We start from the raw sequence: 21,072 nt of genomic DNA on the forward strand, positions 1-21,072 counted from the left end.
ATGCCATTGTGCTATAAGTGATAGTGGGAGAAATTGCAATGTTTGAGTATCAACAGAAATAGCCCCATTGCTTTTCAGAAGAGATGAGAAAGGAAATAGAGAAAGGGACAATCAGCTGATATGTCAAACATCCGTATACAAACGATGATTCAGAGGGGAGTTATAATGGCCCTGAGGCTAATGAGACACTACAGATAATATAAGAGACACAAAACCGACTTCACTTTACAATCTGAGTGTATTATAGAGCTAATCAAGAGGAAGGAGGAAAACAAATAATTTCTTATAGAAGTGGGGGGGGGGGGGGGGGAAGTCAGCAGATGACTCAGTGCTCCTGAGTCATTCGAGTTTCAGCTATCCATCGACCTGTCTGGAGAAGTTGGAAGAGCACTTATAAAAATGTTTTAAGTGTGCACTATACTTTCTTGACTGAAAAGGCAAAACCAGGACGAAGAAGTGGGATATATTTCTAGATCTGCCGTTTACAGCTAGGGAAGAAACAGAGCAGAAGAGGGAGTCTTGACAGTAGCTGATTAGAAAAATAGTTGTGCCTGCTGCAGGGGAATATGCATTCACATCAGCTGATACTGCTCTGTTGATCAAACTTGTTTTTCTTGATAAAACATATTTTGCATGTGCTAGTCTTTTAGTAACACAAGGTATTCGGTTTTAAGTTTTAGGTTTACATCTCTGTCATCACCCTGCTTTCCCTGTAGGGGAAGGAACATTTAATGCTTTTACACTCTCTAACGCGCTCCCTGGTAGCCAAATCTATTAAAACAGCAAGTATCCACTAGTCAGCTGAAAGATTTGAGAAGCACCCATCCAGGATTCACATCTGAATACTGGAAATGAAAATGAGCCCGTCTCAGGGTGCATCAAACTCACCGTACCCCTGGGAACAGAAATCAATATGGTGAAAACCTGACATTTCTTATTGCCTGCCTGGGTCTCGTGCTCGCCTGAATACTTAAGTGCTGAAAGTTAGAAACGCTCTTCATGCTTTGCTTTCCAAATTTCACAGAGGCAAAGAGGCCATTTTGCAACTTCTAAAACAAAGTATCTGCTGCTGTCTGATTACATTGTGTGTCAGCACTGAGAGACTTTGGTCTTAGGTTCTTCAGAGAAAACTATTTGAAAGCTTCTGTAGCTGGAACTGATTCATCTTCTATCACATTTAAGAGAAATTCACTAATATATACTCGTTACCAGCCTTTTGTAGACAAGGCATTATATTAGCCTGTGTGTCTTGTCATAATATATTCCAAGTGATACGTGATGATGGCAAATCTGTTATCCATTAAAAAGGTGCTGAATACCAGCTTGTCGGAAGACTTCCCCCCGCCCCACAATTTTACTCCTCATTAGTTTCTGAAGCCTGGACGTTACAGAACAAAGTTCACGTTAAAGGCTACCACTAATATTATCGTGCTGCTTTAATGATGAAGTAATCAAATATGTGAAAACTATATTCCCAATTCCTAGCATCATATTTTTATTCTAAACATTGGAAGAGCACACATATCCTGGAGAGAAAAATTTTTGCAGCTGACTGATATTTATCTGAAAAGTGTGATTTCCTCAAAAGCAGCTTGATGCAGCTTCCTGCCTGCGTGTCTCGCACTGCTGGGGCTCTGGTTCAATGCTTGCATACTCTGCAAGTGGACACTAAGGGGTGTAAATTCATCAACTTCTACTGAACTTCATATTCACATGCTGTTGTAAAGTAGGTCTGAATAAGATTCCAGGCTTCGTTTAGCAGTGTAATCCTCTTTTCATGAGCTTGGAAGGTCGTGGGGTTTTTTGGTAATAAAATTGCAGGTAGGTAGAATTAGTTTTATTCTTTAAAAACTTCTAATGGATGTCACTTTTTTTTTTAAGAGAAGAAATTGATTTATATTTAGGCATCAGACATTTTCCTCAGACTGAACTGACTCAGGTGCTTTCCACCATAACCTTCACATACAAAAGTTTTGGAAATAACTTTTAAAGCTTTCTCCTCACATCAGCTACCAAGATATCTTGGACATATCCACTTAATCCTTCCTCAGGGAGTTCATGATTCATAACAAAAGATTCTACATATCTATAATTTGGAAAAAAACCCATCTCCCTGCTAAAAGTTTTCCAGTTATCTTCACATGTTTTTTCTATGCCTTACTGCATCTGATGAAAAGTCTACAATAGACTTTTGTAGTGTCTCTTTGGAGAGATATTTCAATGCTATGTATCAGAATTTGTGATCACTTAAAATTATTTTATAAATCAGATGAAGATTGACAAAGAAATGATATATCTCTGTATGATCTTGTTCCAAATGATGCTATTGAGAAACGTCACATTGGAGCTTAATAACACAGAAACTGGTGGAATTCAGAACTCACCTGGCAAAGCCACGGTCCCGGGCTGCACAGAGGGCAGAATGGAGATACTGAACACCCGACAGAGAATATGATGAAGCTCATCTGGTGGGACTCTAAGCTTTCTCTTCCAAGTATTTAGACAATAAGTTTGTTGAGGTACACACGCAGTTTGCAAGCTTTGCTTGGTGCAGGTAACGTTTCCCCCAAAAAAAAATTATTCCAGAAAGTATGTTATTAAGCCCTCAGTAGTCAGCATGATTCAGACTTCTCACCACCAGAGATACTCTCCTGCCTATAAAGGACTGAAGCCTGCCCATGTAGCTGTGCACAGTTGTAACAGTGGGAGCGAGGTCTATCATGGTAACAGAAGTAGCTCTCAGAGCTTTATCTGCTCCCATGAAAAAAAGCAAGCCTTGGAAGAGACCCTCAGAGAGCTTTCCTGGTCAGATATAACTATTCTTTGTTCCTGAAAAGCAGCTGTTCTCAGACGTCTCTTTGTAAGGACAACCCTGTGAAAGCACATGGCAGCTTTCCAGTGTTAACATTCTTTTACTAAAGGTAAAAGAACTTTATCAAGTACTTGGGCTTTCCTGATCCCTTAAATGATCACTTGCAAATCCCTTCATATATTTGTAAAGATTTTTAAAGATATCTCATTAAAAGAGGGACGCACAATGGGAGAAGACCTCTCTGTGGCAGGGCTCCCAGAAATAAGATTTTACACTCCTGTTCCCCAGTAGTCACCTTCAGCCTTGCTCTTCCCTAGGAAGTGTTGGAGACCTTCACTCACACCTCCGAGTACAAGGAAGTCCCAGCATTGCTTTAAAGAGTGGGAGCTGACAGCAGGCACCACCTACAGATAGGTCTGTTTATGCTGATGCAGGATAAATGGATGCAGATCTCCATTAATTGTAACTGCTGCAGCAAACCTGGAAGTGTTTTCTTGTGCAGAGAGATAGCAGCGCAGGCAAGGAGCACAATGGGAGCCGTGCCATAGCTGCAATTGGTTCTTCACAAGGAAGTTTCCTGCTATTAATATCATTGCTATCATACCAGATAATACAGTAAAAAGCAGCAGCTTGCAGAAAGGCTTAGCCTAGAGTAAACTGAGGAGTACTCTTTCGATTACAGTGTGGGGTAAAGTCCACAGGGTGCTCTCCCATATCTCTGCAAGCTAAACATTCACTGTACACCAGGACAGTCCTGCTATTTGTATTGCAGTTACACCTAACAGACTGGCCGGGAGCGGGGCTGACTCTGCTAGATGCTGTGTAAAGCGGTAAGAGCCCAGCCTGCGCCTGCCGCAAAGAACAAGGACGAGATAAAGGTTGGAAAATGGGAAAACACTGCTGTCCACCACAGTATGCTGGGAAGGCAGGTACCATGAAAGGCGGGTGAGCATCCCCTGAGAAGCCAGCGATGCTGCTTGTGGCCAGTCCCTCCCATCCTCTGGCAGGGCCCACCATGGCAGAGAGATGCTGCTTATCTCCTCAAAGCTTTGAACTCCTGGCAGAAGTGTAGCTCTTCTTTTCATGTCTTTCCTGATCCACTTTCAGTTCCTTCCTGCAAAACAGCCCTGTGCGGCACACAAGTCAGAGACACCAGATTTCCCTCCCTGCTTGAGCCCTTTGGAAATGGCTAATTTACTACAACATAGGGAGAGAAAGAAAGAAGGACACTGAAACACAGCCCAGCCTGGGCCTCAGAGCCATCTCGGGTTCAGGAGGGAAGGAAGGCATAAAGAGCTCGGAGACCCCCCAGCCTGGCTTTCTGCAGGACCTCAACATATCAAATTGAAATGGGCCTCTTTTTGCCCCTGGCTGTTCCTATCGTTTAAATGCTTTAACCTTTAAAGGTAGTATTCAGGAACCATGGTACTTAAGTGTTAAAGCTAACTCAGAGTGTATTTTTGAAAGCGGGAAGGAGTTTACAGGGGCTTTTACCTCCCAGACTTGCATTTCATTTCAGCATAGGTCATGTGCAGTGCTGGCTCTGCGTATAACCTGCTCATGGTTCCTCGTCTCACCAATTTCCTCAGTATTGTCCTGAGAGGATCAACAGATTAGGAGCAAAGAAGATTTAAGGCTTCTTTCACAGCAGTGCTGAGTACCTGCTGCTCCTAGTAGTTTTAATAGGAAGGGTGCTCAGCACTTCTGCAGGAAGCAACAATTCATCTCTGTCAGTGCTGCTCTTTGCCCTGGTCTTTAAGGATTATTCGAGACACTGGACAAGAAATGAAGAAAAGCCTTTCCCTATCAAAAACCATCAATTTTGTTGATACCAATATCTCTAACTACAGCTCCTGTTCATCCTCAGAGCTGGCCCTGCACAGCCTTTCTTCCTCTTAAACTTTTTTCTTGTTCTGCCATTTAGTAAGCCTCACCCCCATGGCAGAAGTGTCACTTTCTCTCTGCTCGTGTAGTCGCTCATCCAATCTCCTAATTCCCATCTTTGATCTCCCTGTCCTTTTCTCTCATTTCGTCTCCACTGTTATTTTCCATTTCCTTTATTTGCTCCTAAAGGTACAGATCTTAGAAAAGGCTCTCTTGAGATCATCAGCCTTCTGCCTCTTCCTTCCTGCTGTTTTCTATACTTTGCTCTCCGTCCATGTTGAGTCCCTTTTCCATTCTTCCCATGTGGCTTCAAATGTCTCCTTTCCACAAGCACTCTCAAGGGTACCAGTGGCCTCCTTACAGCCAAGTGAAGAAGAGGACCATTCTATTCTTACACCTGAAGATCACATCCTCTTCAGACACAGGTCAGTGTTCCTTCTTTCCAGACCTCCTCAACTACTGAATTTCCCTTTCCTTGTCTGACGCTCAGGCTTCAGTAATTTCTCTTCTATTCTGCAAATATCCTGGCGCTCCATGGAGTTCTGTCCGTTTGCTATGCTCTGTTACACAATTTTTTTTTTCTTAATATTTTAACTACCAACAGCTATCTCTGCGGGTGACCCCCCGCTCATCTGGCAGTGAGAAAGGAGCTTGTTTTCTGGGACAATTCACTGGTTAGAGTCTGTTTGCTGAGATCACCTACAATAGCATTGAGAGGACACATTTTGTTGTAAGGGTACCTCTACATTAAGAGCAAGACACAATCAGTTCTTTTCATGCTCTGATTGCCGTTAAAATAGTTAGGTGTGGGGTTTGCAAGTAATTACCTGCATTCCTTATATAAAATGAACATAGCAAAATTTCAGCAGCAGTCTCCCTAGGAGAGAGTAGTCACCGGACAATAGGTCACTGCCTCTCAGCCTGCCTTGCGTTTGAGAGCAAGGCAGAAAGGTGAACATCTCTGTATGCCATTACAAAACCAGGCTTCCAGTGTGGTGTAGCAGCCAGCAGCTTTCCCATGTTTCCATGACTGGATATCACAAAGCGCGTGACTGAGCGCGCATACTATGCAACCAGTCCCACCCGCCAGACACCCAATTTCAGCAAAGCCTCCTGGAGCAAATATGTTTCAGGTTTCTAGCTAATTCTTCCCTAAAATTGGAAAACAATGTGATATCTCCCTTAACCAGGTGTAATAAGTCAACATACTGCCCCCAACAGTTTCACAGAGCCCTCCTACTCCTGTAACACCCCCATGATTTTGCTATTTTATTTATCACTTCCCTGGACAGAGGAAGCCAAAGCAAGAGATTAACTTTATTAGAATCTAAAGCAAGAATTATTTTGGGAGTTTAACAGCATATGAACATAGCTTGCAGTCAGATCCCCAAGAACCACAAGACATTGCCCCCATTAGTGTGGTGATGGAGCAGAGCCTACAGGTCTACCTCGTCCTTCAGCCGAGGAACACAGCCATTAAGACTCACAAGCAAAATACAGGAGGTAAGACATATGCAAATTGCTTCTGAAATAAAACCAAAGATGCACAGAATATCCTTATAAAAGAGTAGCCTCAGTCCCAGGTTTTACAACCCCCAGAGCTCACCAGATGCCTCAAAACAGTCTTTAAGCAGCAGGGCTCTCAGGAAAGAGCAGAGGCGGTACGAACCCGGCACTACTGAACGACACCGGTGCTTGAGACAAGAGCAAGCCCCACAGCCTTGGCATCCCAAGAAGATGCAGCAGTTGGCCAGAAAGCAGAGCAACCTTAAAAATGCATTTACTGCCTGTAGATCTGCATTAGATCACTATTAACAAGCTTCAATAGGTTTTCAAATCAAAGGTGGTAGATAGCATTTTTCCTTGGTTTTCCTTTTCTTTTCCTTTAAGTAGCTTTCTACAAAATAATCTTCATCTTTCCTAAATTGTTGTTTCCTCTATTTCTCTCTTGCTGGTTAAATCTGAGCTGAGGTTTGATTGCCGTAGGACAGAGGTATGTTAGGAAATTTGAAGCAAAGGACAAGAAAACAAAAATCAGAGGTATTTGGACTGAAAAGAGGCTTTGTCCAAGGCATAATTCTTGTGTGTTTAAGGACAGAGTAATAGATTTGGAAGGATAAGTCATATATCTTAGGATTTTCTTCCCTGCCCCCTTTGATTGATTAATTCCAGTCTCTTCAGATCTTTGCCTGTTCCCACAAACCTGGAATCTCAGGATTGTTTGATTAAGTCATGGTTACCATGACAATAAAAGTGCCTCTGGCCAGTTTGACCTTTGACTGGATTCAATTCACTGAGAGGAATGGACAGAGACTATAGAAAAAGCTTCAGCTTCATGTCCACTACTGCATAAAACAAGCTCTCCCGCACTTTCAGAGAGTGAGCTGGTCGCTCTTTTTAAAACATAAATTGGGCTGGAATGTGCTGGAAAGCATTTCTAAGGTTTTGGTAACCTATTTCTCGATGAATACCACTTCAGATATGAAATGCACACAATCATATGGTTGGAGACTTACTTTAAAATGTGGCATTTGACACAAGAAAAACAACAGCTGAGATCAGGCTTCACATGTCTGATGTAAACACACACAATTTAAAATCATGTCATATCCATATCCATCAAATATTTTATAGGTATTTACAGATATCTAGCTCTTTGTAAATATGTGGTCATGGATAAAAGCAGATTTCAGACTTAAGACTCATTTCTTCTGGTCATGCCCCACCCCCACGCTGGAGGCTGCAGGCATTGTGTTGCTCTTGCTCATATAGATAATTATTCCTTTTCAAATACTTTCATTGTAAATCCATTTCAGCAAAAATAAGGAGGGGGGAGAGAGAGAGAGATTTCAAAATTAAACCTGTTATGCGATTTGTAAATGGGCCTGACAGAATGACAGCCGAGTGGCCGTTGCAAGGCAATTCATGCATGCAAGATTGCCAGATCCCTGGTGGGAGAGTACGCGGCGCCCGCGCGTGTGGGGGCTCCACTTGGGCTCTTCTCCCGGCTGTGCAGCCCCCTTTATTTTATTGCTTTTTCTTTGCAAAGGAGGGAAATCTTGTCTTTAGTCTAGTTCAGAAAAATAATTAAAGATAGTAAAAAAGGGGCTTGCTTCTGAAGTCACTGGCTCCCCAAAACGCAGCGGGTCAATGTGGTGGCACACAGAATCAATGGCACAAGCCGTCTGGGAAGAGCGGGCTTCACTGGCCACACCACAGATGGAGCAATGAATGTCCCTTCCTCGGTATATCTGGCCAAGGTGAATGTTAGCCAACGAAATGGCACAGAGCCAAATAGAGGCAAGAAAAATAAACCCAGGCACTGTAAAAACAGAGCAAAAAAAGGTGTCTGGGCTGAGGTAATAGCTGCGTTGACCTTACTTGGGTAACAGACAATGCTAGTTTAAAAGACAGACTAGAGTGGGCAAGCTGGATCTTAGAACTAAATTTTCCCAGCTTAAGTTTCTTGTTTGGTTTTTTTTTTGTTTGTTTTTGGTTTTTTTCAATTTGCTGCTCGCTCACTGTCAGGAAGCTCTTCTTTCTTCTCATCTAGTTACCTTGAATTCTGAAGTCATGGGAAATAACCAAAGGGAATTTTTTGAGCTCTCCCATGTAGGCTTTCAGATGTAGAATCCTCCTACTTTCTGTGCCGGCCATCAGGACCGTATTCTGGTCAAGTGGTACAATTTCAACAAGTTCAGTAGAGAGCTGCCATTGTTACAGGATTTTGGTTCCCAGAGCAAGAATTGGAAGACGTATTTCTTTGGGAGGGGATAGAGAATGGAGGATTTTGTTTGGCTTTCTCCCCACCCCGCTTCTTTTTTGGGGAATGATAGCGAGGAAAATGTCAAGAAGCGTATACAGGAAAATGATAGTCCAGAAGAAAATCTCTCCCTACTGGAAAAGCATTCTTGCCTCCAAGAGAAGTCAGAGATAAAATTTTCAAAAGCACCTACCTGACTTTCAAGGAAAATAAACTCCTAGAGATCCTCTGATTTTGGAAAAACATATCTGAATCCTTCTACTTTCATAGTTCATAAGTGAAACTCTTATTTGGATGATGATGATGATTTCACCTCTGAAGAAACAGCAGGCACCCACCTCACTGGCTCGTTCACCATCCCTCACTGCAAGATGGGAGAACATTATTAATGTAGAATGTTCCATCTCGGCCTTTCCCTCCCCTCGTTCTTTTGATGCTGAGTGCTTCCAGTTGTGCCAGTCTGTAAACTCTCGACAGTATTTTGTATTTTCCTTCAGTCTCTCTCTCCCCCTCTGTAAGATTTCACCAGCCTATTAGTGTTAGAATGTGAGTGTTTATTAAATCCAGATATCTATTTATCTATTGGTCTATCTTTATGCAATTCATATACATGCATGTCTGCTGAAGCACGGTCCTGGGTATAATGTTCCATTAGAGTGAAATGTTTACGTAAAGGAAACTGAGGAGTTTAGCTATTATAAACCTGGACACTGTCAGTTTACTTACAAGAATGTCATATACAGTCCGTGGCCAGCCTTAAATTGAGACCCTATCACATCTCTCCTTTCATATCTATTCCTTTTTGTCTTCACTTGTGGCCCATCGCAGACATATCATGGATTAGTTCAGATGCAACAAGCATCTTAATATTAGTGAGTAGTATGATTATTGGCAGGACATTGTGTCTGTGCAGGGTGAATATCAGACCAGTTCTTTCTGTCCAACAGCATATCTGTTCCTATGACCCCAGAAAATTATCACACTGTTACATCTGTCTCTCCCTCAGAAATAAATCTATACACAGCTAATATATTTTTTTTCCTACTGAATAAAAGAACCATATGACAAGCCCCGAGTCCCCATCCATCCAAGGAGGGTTAAGGAAGAAGCAAGGGTCACTGGATGAACCAGGGATACCTACCACCAGGAAAGTGATTTGGACATACCTGCCTTTTTGTACAGGCTAGATTCTCTGCTCTTGGAAAACACGCTTTATTTTTAGATCCAGTAAATAACAGGATGTTAGGTGATCACCGAAGACAGGGACTGCTATGTTTAAAACTCTGCCAGCCCGCTGTACTCATCTCCAGAGTAACCCTTAACATAATCACAAACAACTGGTGTGATTTTAAACATAAGCGTCTGGCTGTGGCTAGCAATGACATTAGCTGAGGAGAGTGAAAACCAGCCTCTTTCCCCTCTCGCCCCTGTTGCCAGAGCCTGCTGATCGCACGGTGGCTCTCGCTCCCGGCAGCAGGATGCTGCTGCTGCCTGTTCTGCAGCCCACCTCCCTCCTGCCTCACCCCCCGAAAGGCGGCAGAGCTCTAATGACCTCCCATGCACTTACAGCTAACAGATACGTTTTTGAAAACGGAATCAGACCTCACACATCTACAACCACTTTAAAAGGCTTCTCACCGCACCTTCTGCTCTCTGTTCTCTACACTCAAGTGGAAGAATCGCACAAATCCCCCCCTCTCCCGACCCTTTTCACCTAGCTCTTCCTGACAGCAAGAAAAACTTAGGAGTGCCAAAGGAAAGCTAAAGAAACAACTCTGGGTCCTGTCTGCTCAGGGAACAATTTCCATATCTGGCTTTTTCTGCTGCTAGGGGGCTGGGTGCAGCTTTACCATCACTTCTCTCCATCTGTGCCCCTTGCTTTCCGTGGCTCCATGTGGGGAAGGATTTTGTTTGCTGAGTCAAGCTAGTGCATGGGAGAGTCTATCACCACATCCAAAAGACTGTCCCTCTGATGCTCACCCACTCGTGAAAAATGGAAACAAACAAAAATAATCCCAGCATCAGTCTTGGTTCACCTCTTCTCCCTTTCTTTATTACTCTCTTACTCCCACCCGTCAGATTTATGGACTATCTTTTACTGACTGGTGTGGGCTGAGTCATGCGAGGACAAATTTACAAGGGTGCATTAGCCTGCGTGTGTCACAAAAGGTGTACGATCAGAGCCTGGAGACAAACACATGGATCGCTGGCGTTACTGGAACTTGTTCACAATTGCATTGGTTAGCGTGGCTACTCAAAATTTTGCAAGAGCATAACAGGCTTTTTCTCCACATTAAAATAAACAAATAAAACCACTGTGGTAATAAGTCATAGTATCACGCCTTAGCTGGTACACTCTCCTACGTCTCTGACAGGACTGACATGATGTGATGTACCTCCAAACACATACACTGATAGTAAAGACAAAAGGTCTACTCAGTCCTTAGATCAGTCAGTAATATGATGGAAACTAGTTAGGAGATTTTAAGTACTGGTTCAGAAAAGCCACAGCTAGATAAAAATCAATCCTTTGATATAAACTCAATCTATGAATTCTTAATTCATAACAGTTTGATAGGGCAGATCAGGTACCACCCGTCTGTGCCATTTTCTTGGTGCTGTGCCAGATGCCGTACAGCAAAGCCAGCAAAAACTTTGCCAAGTGCGCTGGGTAATTGGGCAGGACCATGACCATGTGGCCATGCCTGGTTTGGATAAAACCTGAGCTGCCGGGAGCCCTGGCAGTGCACAAAGCCACCTGAGCATTCCTTTACTTGGTCTAATTGATTTATTTACATAAATAGTTGCAATAAGTTATTTTGCAAAAGTAGACCAAAAAAAAAAAGGCAGCTACAGTTCATTTACATGCAGCTAGGAGAGCACAATCCAGGTACACCTTCCTCCGTGAGCCTCTCCGCTTTGTTACAATCACCTTCTTTCTGGCAGCTGCCTCTGGGGCTCTCTGCGTTCGGTGCCACTTGAACCCAAATGGGTTCCGGGGAAATGGTTTCCCTTCCCCAAATGAAAAGGTGAGATACTGGTTGCTCCTTTCAGTATTCATCGCCTCCAGTAATTATCCCCCTCCACTTTCACAGTCACGTTGCCTGCCCTTTGCTACTGTTCAGTCATCTCTTCCCTAATGCCTTTTCAGTGACTAGAAAAAAACCAGAAGCAGAGGAGGTGATTCATACGAACTGAAATAGGGTTTGAATTTCCTTCAGTTCTGCGTTTCTTCTGAAACAGAGCTGGGGAAACTGCCAGTCCAAAGCAGATCCTCCTCAACCAGTCCATTCCCTCACTGCCACCCCAATGTTAACCCCATTCTTTTGGAAGCAAGGAGACTCGCTGTTAAACATCTGAGGTGATGATTTTTCTGTCGTTCTGAGGCCAAGGAAAGCCTCTGGCTTGGCTAGATGCAAGGTGGCAAATTTAATTCTCTTCTCTTAGCTGCTTCTTCACTAAATCTACACTGCCTGCTAATCTCCTGCATCCCTGTAGAAAAGTCACGACTGAAGACTCAAGTTGTCAAAACATCACTTGTCTTTTCCACCAACGCTGGTGGAAGCATGGCTGTGCTCCGCCGAAGCAGAGTTGAGCTAGCTTTTAGAAGGTCCCTGTTTCCAATTTAGCACAGCTCCCAGGAGGTATTACATTTCCTGGTGCAGAGCAGAAAACGCTTTGAGATCCTCAAGCACAAAGCCTTGTTGTTTTATTCATTTGTACTGCTGAGTAAATTCTCCTTTCAAGGCTTCCAGTGGGGAAATTTCCTTCAGTTTCTCCATAGCAGAGTCCAGATTAAAGCTAGCTTTGCCCTTTTAATGTCTAGAAAGCATGGGTCCTTCAAAGACTGGCTTTATTTCCTGTATTCCTGGAAGATCTTTTTAATTGCAAGAAATACTCCGTTCCTAATTACAAAAGCATTTGAGCTCATCCTCATTTCTGTTGTGTTGTTGGCAAAGCCCCTGGCAGAGCTCTCCAACCTGAAACTTCCAAGGAATCTATTGGGAAACCCGTTGCAGCTTCCAGATAGCACGCTGCCAGCTTTATTAAAAGAGCAATGCACGAGCAGGCTCATACTCGCATTGCAGTCATTCTTGGCACCCCTGCAGTCTCCTCCATCCAAGTATTCTGCGCTTCTCATTCCACTCGCTGCCTCTTCCGACCATCTCCACAACTACCGTACGCAAGCACCTTCCAGGATCACCTGAGGCACACGTATTTTGTAGCACTTTATGAATTGCCCTGTACAAAGACTCTGCGATGCCATTCCCGCTTTTCCCAAGAAAGACGCCGGAGCAGGGAGTTGACCAGAGCAGCAGAAGGCTGAGAAGTCTCTGCACCAGCAGACGAGGACAGGCTGGCTGTCTCACGAATTCAGGACAGTCTCTCTGATGTTTAACACAACTCTGTCCCCAAGCACTGTGCTGCCATTAACTGACCAGATCCCAGGGTTTTTCTCGAATTTTCCCCAGATTACAACCAGAGCAAGTCTGCTACTGCTTCAAAACAATGTTTCTCTGGTTACAACCTAGGCTGACAATTAGAGTGATTTAAAACCAAACTAATTGTGAAGTACTTTGATCATGCTTAGCACAACTTGTGGTTTGTAGGCTGCAAATAGTTGAAAGGAACTCTTGGGTTCACAATTTCCTTGAATATAAATTTTATTTTGATACATAAGGTATTATTTTAATATTAAAATTAACCTCGTGTTTGTTTTCCCCCTCATCCCGTTTCTTCTTTGAATATTATTGCTGGTATAATTTTCTCTCCCTAAGCTCAATATTTACCACACAATTTGTTTTAGCTTAAACCTAACTTTCCTTATTCATTTGCTTTTATTAAGAATAATTTTCTAAAGTTGTGTTGGTTTTTTTTTTTGTCTCAGTCACGAAAGTTTTTTTGTTTGGAGTTTTTTTGTTCAAAGCACAGGGTTGGCAGTGCAAATCGCTTTCTTGCGGGGCAGAGGGAGAAGGCATCTGAGCAGCAGCTCAAGTGACTCCAGACCTGGGTTACCGTGAGGATCTCTGCTGGTATTACAAAAGTCCTAGCCCAATTTCCACTGCATTAATTCAGCCCATGCACAGTTTTTGTTAACATAGCATGGGCAATAAATCTTTCCATTTCTCTCTCCTTCCTTTGCATTGATAAGAGTATAGGGCATTTGCTTGTGCAACAGCGACAAGCCGCATCCGTTGGTTGCGGCCAAAGCTCCTCTGAACGATACGTGCCAAGCGCTGTACATGGGTCTGTATTTCAGACCACGTTTGTTTGGAGCATTCCCTGAGTACAACTAACAAGGAAGCACAGATAGCCCACTTCAGGGAAATTTTACATTTCCCTTCACAATATTCTGCTGCTTCTGCCCATGCCTGGAACAAGCCTCCATCCTGGGCTGCCCTGGACTTTTCCCGTCTCCAGCCCAGTGCATGCTGGCTTTCGATGGGATTTCAGGTACGAGTGGCTGGTTCAAAGGGAGGTGCACATGTTGGCCCCATCCCCGAACTGGCGCCTCTCTGCCTGGGAAACCTGAGAGTTTCTGTCCTTGCTTATGAACCGTGACATCTGCGCATTCCTCGGGCGCTGACCCCCGGGGGCCAGAGGTCACCCCAAGGTCAAGCAGTTTCCTCTTTCACCACCAATAGAGACCTTGACTAGAGGTAAATTATGTTGCAGTTTAAGGAAATAATTTGAAACACTCTTGTAATTATAATAAATTTTGCTGTTTACATTTTAATCTTCAACCCTTTCACCCTCTAGTTCTCTTGTTTAAGAAAAAAAAAGTGGGGAATTATATATTTAACAGAAAAACTCCTACCATGGTGGACAGTTGAATAAATAACTGGAGTTCCAGTAACACAACAGCTCCAACATCTTTGTCTGCATTCAGCATGAGCATGCACTTTTGTAAGTGCGAGATCTACTTAATCTTCAGATAAGTGTGTTCATGCAGCAAGAATGGAAACATAATACTGTGTTAGGAACGTCACGTGATTGTCCGTTCTCCATCTTGAGTAACTGTAAAGTTACTTGAAGAAAAATCCCAAGCACCTTACTCAGGCAAAATTCCAGTTGCCTCCAATGAAATTTTGCAGTAAAACAGACCTTGACTCACAGCTATAGAAAGAGCAGCTGTTTTACTGTGCATACATTGTCATCTGATCATTTTCTCTTGCTGCTCACAAGTGCTGACGGGCTTGGAAAGTCTTTCATTCAAAGGAAAACTCTCACAGTAAAGTCCTGCTAGTTTTCAGCTGGGTACCATTACGCCATCTGATATTTTAAAACAAGACCCTGCACATGTACAACCATTCCTCATTTACGCGACACACACCGTCATCTGAAAACTGAATTTGGAGCAACACATGGAAGAAGCAGAGCAATTACAGCAGTAAGGTCTGTGGTGATGTTAAGAGCCGCAAGAATGAACACTTGAAGGAAGCTGAGAAAACAACAAAACTACTTGGCACAAAGCATGAATTCTCAGGACTGAAGCACAGGGCTTTCCTTGCAAGGATACCTGAACTTTGTGCCCATCACCACTCTGAAGGAGAATGAACTGGAGCTCCCAAGCGTAGGTGTCAGGGGTTCTGCACTCCTAACTCACTCCAAGGACCCTGCTTGTGTACTACATAGCATAAGCACAACACAGTAAGGCCAAGGGAGCAAACAGAGCAAGAGCAATTGAGATCAGTGTGCTCTAATCTTTGTTCTGTCACAGACAAGATGTGTGTTCTAGGGCAGGCAACTTCTCTCTGCTTTAGCAACGACACTTGCAAAGCCGATACAACAATCGCCTTCATAAAATGCCTGGAGATTTACAATTGCAAGCTGCTGCTCTTAGCAATATCATGTCTGTGTTAGGTATTGTTACAGAGTGCCACACGTTTTGAGAGCCTTGGATAAAACCAGCTTATGAAGAGATAAACATTACCTTCAAAAAAAAGGAAATATAGAGAAGTAACACAGGCTAAAGGTACTCACTCACCAGCAAACTCAGAGGAACCTGCAGCAAGGAGCAGCCACTCTCAGAATAAGAATGAAACGCCCTAGACCTGGCAAACTGAAAGCCTAACTCCCAGTGCAGCAGGGCTTTCTGGGGAGGAGTTCCTTTAATGGGAGACTTAGGGCAGCTGGACAAGTGCTAAGGGGGTTTGCCTGCCGTAATGAACTCACAGGTTCACTAACACCAGGTGATCCTAAAGCACAAGCAAGATAAGGCACAACACTGCTTACTGGAAAGAGAAAAGGCAATATAAGGACTCACTGACCAGTCCATTTTTTTTGTTTCTTTATGTACTTGCTCCTGGGCTGGCTTGCATGAGTGGTCTCTGTGCCAGAAAGTCCCAGCCCACTGCTGACCCCACCCCACATTCACATTCTGTGAGTTATGCATCTGATGGATGCCCAGGCAGCTGCCTTGCTGTCCTCAACTGACAGAATCTTGTTCTGGTCTGAGAGGCAGCAGCGGCAGCGAGTAAGAGTGGACCTCTTCCTCTGTAGGAGGAATGGGAGGAAGGTGTCTCTTCTCTGCCTGATAGCACAGGGAACAACAAGACACCGCTCTGAAATGTGGCAAGAGCGTGTAGCTGGCGAGTGCTGGTTTCCTGTTGGCAGGGCATGATCTAAGCCTCTTTATCCTCTTTTTCCTCCTGGGGAGCCCTTCCTGGGCCAGCTGGAATAGGGTACCAATATCTCAGTCTCCTGTCTTGGCACAAAAAAAGAATTCTCTTGTAGCAAGCACTGAGGACAGTGGCCTGTGCCTTTGAATAGACACACACACAGCCTCCGGCTGAGCCAATGAAAGCTGTGTCCAGAAGCAGAATTTCAATCCTCACACTGATCCACATCAACGATTTCAACAGAAGATGCTGTTGGCTGGATAGGAACTGGAAGCTCTCCAGACCTCACTTCTGGGCTTTAGTGGAAAGTCTATTTCTTTAGCACTCTGGTGCACTTGTCGTACTGCACCAACACAGCCTAATAGTATAATTCTACCTGCGCTCAAAGTCAGCAACAAAAGTCCCACTGCTTCCAGATGGAAACTGTTCCAAGCTCTTAATCTTAATTAAGTGTCCAAATTAGAAATGAATCAGCCTTCCGTGTTCAAAGAGTTGAAAACGGTGATACTGTATGTCTTCCTAAAACATGACAAATGAACCATTTCTAAATACAGTGTATAAAACAAGACTGTACAGAAAAGGATTGAGCTGGTACACAGAGAGTAAAATAGAAACTCCTCTACGTTGGATGTTACTGCTAAATCTAGTCACTTCCCAGACCTGACCTTACTGCCAGTCTGTACGGAGTACGGGAAATGAAACTTGGCTTCTGCAGTGCTTGCTTTCATTCATAATGCCCGTCTGTTGCTGAGAGATTTCTTAAAAACGATCTTCATCTCTCAGTGCAGAGGACCTCCCAGCAATAGCTGGAGTTTGACCGCAGGAACAAAGAGAGGTTTCTCCATCCTAGTTTCTATGAGTACATTGAATCAGATTAGTATCTTGTTTGAGGACAAACCTAGGTAGATTACTCTTTTGATGTACCGTGGCCATGCATATGTTCCTCTGATGACACGATATCATAGAAATCACGTAGGAGTTTCTGTGGATCCTCACAAGGAGTAGCAAATATCTGTCATTCCTATCAGTACTACTCAGAGACCCAGCGGCAGTGCTCATCCAGAGTCCCACTGCACAGATATACACCAGTGGAGACAGTGTCAGACTCTACATCGCAATGAAACATTTTATTGTTTAACTTCTGTGAGGATTTAGGAAACAATGTAAAGCAAGGAGTAAATAACACAATGTAAAGCATTATGTCATTAAATAGGCTGGACTACGTTTTTGTCCAGCCCTCGGCTGAATCCAGAATCCCTCAGTTACTTTCCCCAGAGGAGACAGTGTCTCAAATTTTAGAGACAGGTTTCTCTGGGAATTCAGCCACAGGACTCCTGCCCCACATCAGCTCAAAACATGAGACAAAAGGATGTAACTGAAACCCAAGAAGCCTGGACTAAGGACATGCCAGATTATGAAAGCATCAGGGTACTGTGATCATTAGCAATCTCGGTGCCATGTGCTAAGAATATGTATTTAAGCAGATCCACGTTCTGAGGATCCTCACATTTATTTCCCTGTCGACCAAGAGACAGATTACAAGGTTCATGCTCAAAAATTCAGCTCCCTCTCCCATTTTCTCTCCAGAGTGGAGAGCTGTATGCCCCCCACACAGCTAACCAGATGGCATGGATATAAGGAGTAGAGATCAAGACGTTTGCTTTATCCAGCAATACACGAGGACAGGACAGATCAGGGTAAGACTTGTCTGTGATTTTATGCTCCGAGAAGCAAGCAAACATGACAAACCCACACAAATCCAGTATTACTCAGAGCATTTTCTCTTTTTGCATCCAAACGTGGATGATCGTGCACAACCAAGTTGTAGTCATCTCACAAGAGGGATGTTCTGCCGCAGGGAGATGGATGGAGGAACAGGAGAGATGTGAAACATTCCTCTCAGAACCTCCCCACTCAGCTGAGCCAGGTCCAAGGTGCCAATGATGGCTGTGCAGCACAGCAAAAGGCAAACAAGCTTCTCTCCAAGGAACACCCAAGTTCTTCCCCTGCTCCTTCCTTCTGTGGAGACATTTGAAGTCTTTATTCTCCATGTAATTGCATGAAAGTTTTTAGGCTGGTCTGGAAGAAATGCTTCCATTCCTTCTTCCTGAACATTTGTTTTCTTCTCCTACCCACCCCAATTTTGATTCTTTTCTTACAATTGATTACTGTATCTCTGAGTTTCATTTTAATTTACTGATCAGACGTCTAACAGAGCGACTTTTTTTTTGCACCACAGCATTAAAGACTTAATCCAATTTATTCTATCTACTTTCTCTTTCTTGAAATAGCGAAGTTAGCTATTAAAATATTTTGGTAGATATTTAAGCACACCCAAAACTCAGCTGGTGCTTAGGTAATCCTGCGGACCACAGGAGAGCATTGTGAGGAAGTGAATGGAGAGCGTAGCTCATTCATCTTTCTAACTTCCACGTTTCTGTAAGTGTCTGGTACTCAGATGAGAAGCAAAACATGCTGCCTGCAATCAGTGCACTGTCCTGGTCATCTGTAAAGCAAAAACTGGTTGTGTTGGGATAAACTCCTTGCCTGAGCTTTAAAGCAGTCTCAGGAGTGGAAATGGTCAGTCCCAGCCAACAACTGAAGGAAAACCAGAGTGCAGAGTATGCACTCTGGCACGGAGGAGCAGAGCCAACACACCTCGTGCTCTCTTCTCTCTGACTCCAAATGGACACTTGGCTGTTTAGCAGAGGCTGCTTGCAACAATGAAAGGGCTCCGACCCCTGTGTGCTTGTACGGTGTAAACTTTGTCTCCTCTATCGAAACAGCTATTCTTCTGAATCGGTGCAAGCTATTTGGGCTCCGACATTTCTCTCACTTACTCCTCCTGCAAGCCGCACAGTTTGGGAACTCACTTCTGCTTCTGTTCAGGCAACACAGATTATTGATGTCTGACTTAACCCTTTTTAGCACCTGTATCCCCATCAACTGTAGAACTTCTGTTCTGTTGTGTACGACAGTGCTGCCAGGAACCAATGTGTCCTGATGCACTTGACATCTAAAGAAGGAAGGAACCACGAATTTTCACAGGAACTAAAGACACCACAGCAGAGAAAGGAAGGATTTCAGTCGCATCTCATGTACAAGGGTTGCCTTACAAGGAGCATGAGCAGCACCTGGCACCAGAAGCCCCCGCCTCAGCCGCTGCTGGGAGGCACGGTGGCAGTGCAGGACTAGGGGAAATCTCACCAGGACAGATATTTATGTGAGTGACCTGTTCCGCCGGTGAAATCATTTTGAACAACAAGACAGCTTTTTTCAGTCTGAAGAAATCAGTACGTTCACCCCAGCCACTATTTATTTTGTAAGTGTCCTGCATATAATGAAAGGAACAATCTTTCTTACCATCTGCCTTACTGAAAGGCACATTTTGTGTGTCGAACAGTTTCGGAGAGCTAATGGCAAAGTGCACATTACTAGCCCAGCAGTGAAAGCATTTGTAAACATCATCATCATCAAAGAGGCCTAGAGCTGCAAAGGCTGTTTTTTGCCTTGTGAGTTTATGTCTGTAAATGACTAATTGGTAAAGTTTTATCTGCAGAAGGTGGTTGGTGGTGGAAGATATTTACAAGAAAGTAAAGCAGGAAATAATTCATCTTGAGAAGCTGAATCTAATCTGAGATGTTCGTGAATTAAAATGGGCTTTAAGAATGGGTCTCTTTTCTTTTAAAAATAGATAGATAAATACAATTTTACTTTTCATTAAATGAGAAATGGAAACGCACAGCCAGAGGGTGTAAAAAACTGGAAAACAGGTGAGAGTGAGACCATATGTCTCTGACTGTTAGACTACACAGGAGACACCACGCAGGAGTGTTTTGGGATGGAGGACTTGAGCACTTGTACCCACTTGCTGCACTTGTCATTAATTTGTTAAAAACAAACAAGATACTGGATTTTGAATGAAACAATAGCTCAACCGTGGAAAATAACCATTTGCATTTTATTGCTTTTTTCAGTATAACCCTCCAAAAATTCTTCTTTTTTGAAACAAAACCAAAAAGAAATAAAAAACTGGTCTTGTAGGCTGGGGAGCAGTATTTTCCTTTAGGCCATGAAGTTGTTAAAATCATTTCAAATGAGCTTGGTGTTTAGTCTTCACTGCAGGAAGCATTGCTCTACCTGTCTGAAATAGCTCTTATCAGGAAAATAATGCTCACTACCTCTGCTGAAAAATCAAGGGGTGACTCTTTAAAACAATTATATGACCTTTAAAAAGTACACAAAATAAAGGAACAACAAGGATGTTGGAATCCCCATTAGTTAAATGGCCTCCTAGGCTTTCATTGGGTTATGGATGTATTTAACTAATAGAAAACATCGCCCAGTCTGATTCCTGTCTTAGAAGCAAAATAGGGATAATTTAGTATCAGGAGTGATTAATGTCATTTACTTACCCATTTTGTTATAGCTGTTACCGAATTTAAAATGCTACTCACAAATTAAATATTTTACAACCATTTTGCTCCTAATTGGTTGCAGATCACAGATTTCCTTTAAACATAATGGCTGTTTAGGTGGTGGGGTTTGCAATGCACATTGTTTTTTTACAATCACTTTTGACATTTTGAGAATTTGTTTAATTTTGATTAATTTCAATTAAACGAAATGAGAGCGTACGATCTCTTTGGAATGGTCTGTTGTTTCACAGCGTGGTTTAAGGGCACAACATCCTTTAGCACATTAATTTGCACACTGCCATACACGCGTTGGCCTTTAAGAGTCTGAATTAATGTAGCTTAAAGAGATGTTATCTTGATTGTTATTTGGATCAGGATAGTTTAACATACCCTTAATAAAAACAAATACCCTGTCACATGATGAGAGTAAAGTTTTTCGAGATTTATTTTGATGATATCTTTTAATGAAATGTTTAATTCAAATGAGAAATAGTGAAGCAGAGAGCGCACATCCTCCCTGTGTGCAGCAGAGAAAAGCTGGTTACTGTTTTCCAGCAGGATAACGAATAGCAA

Source organism: Chlamydotis macqueenii, chromosome 17 (genome assembly GCF_036417535.1).
Source record: "Chlamydotis macqueenii isolate bChlMac1 chromosome 17, bChlMac1.mat, whole genome shotgun sequence".
NCBI classification, from domain to species: domain Eukaryota; kingdom Metazoa; phylum Chordata; class Aves; order Otidiformes; family Otididae; genus Chlamydotis; species Chlamydotis macqueenii.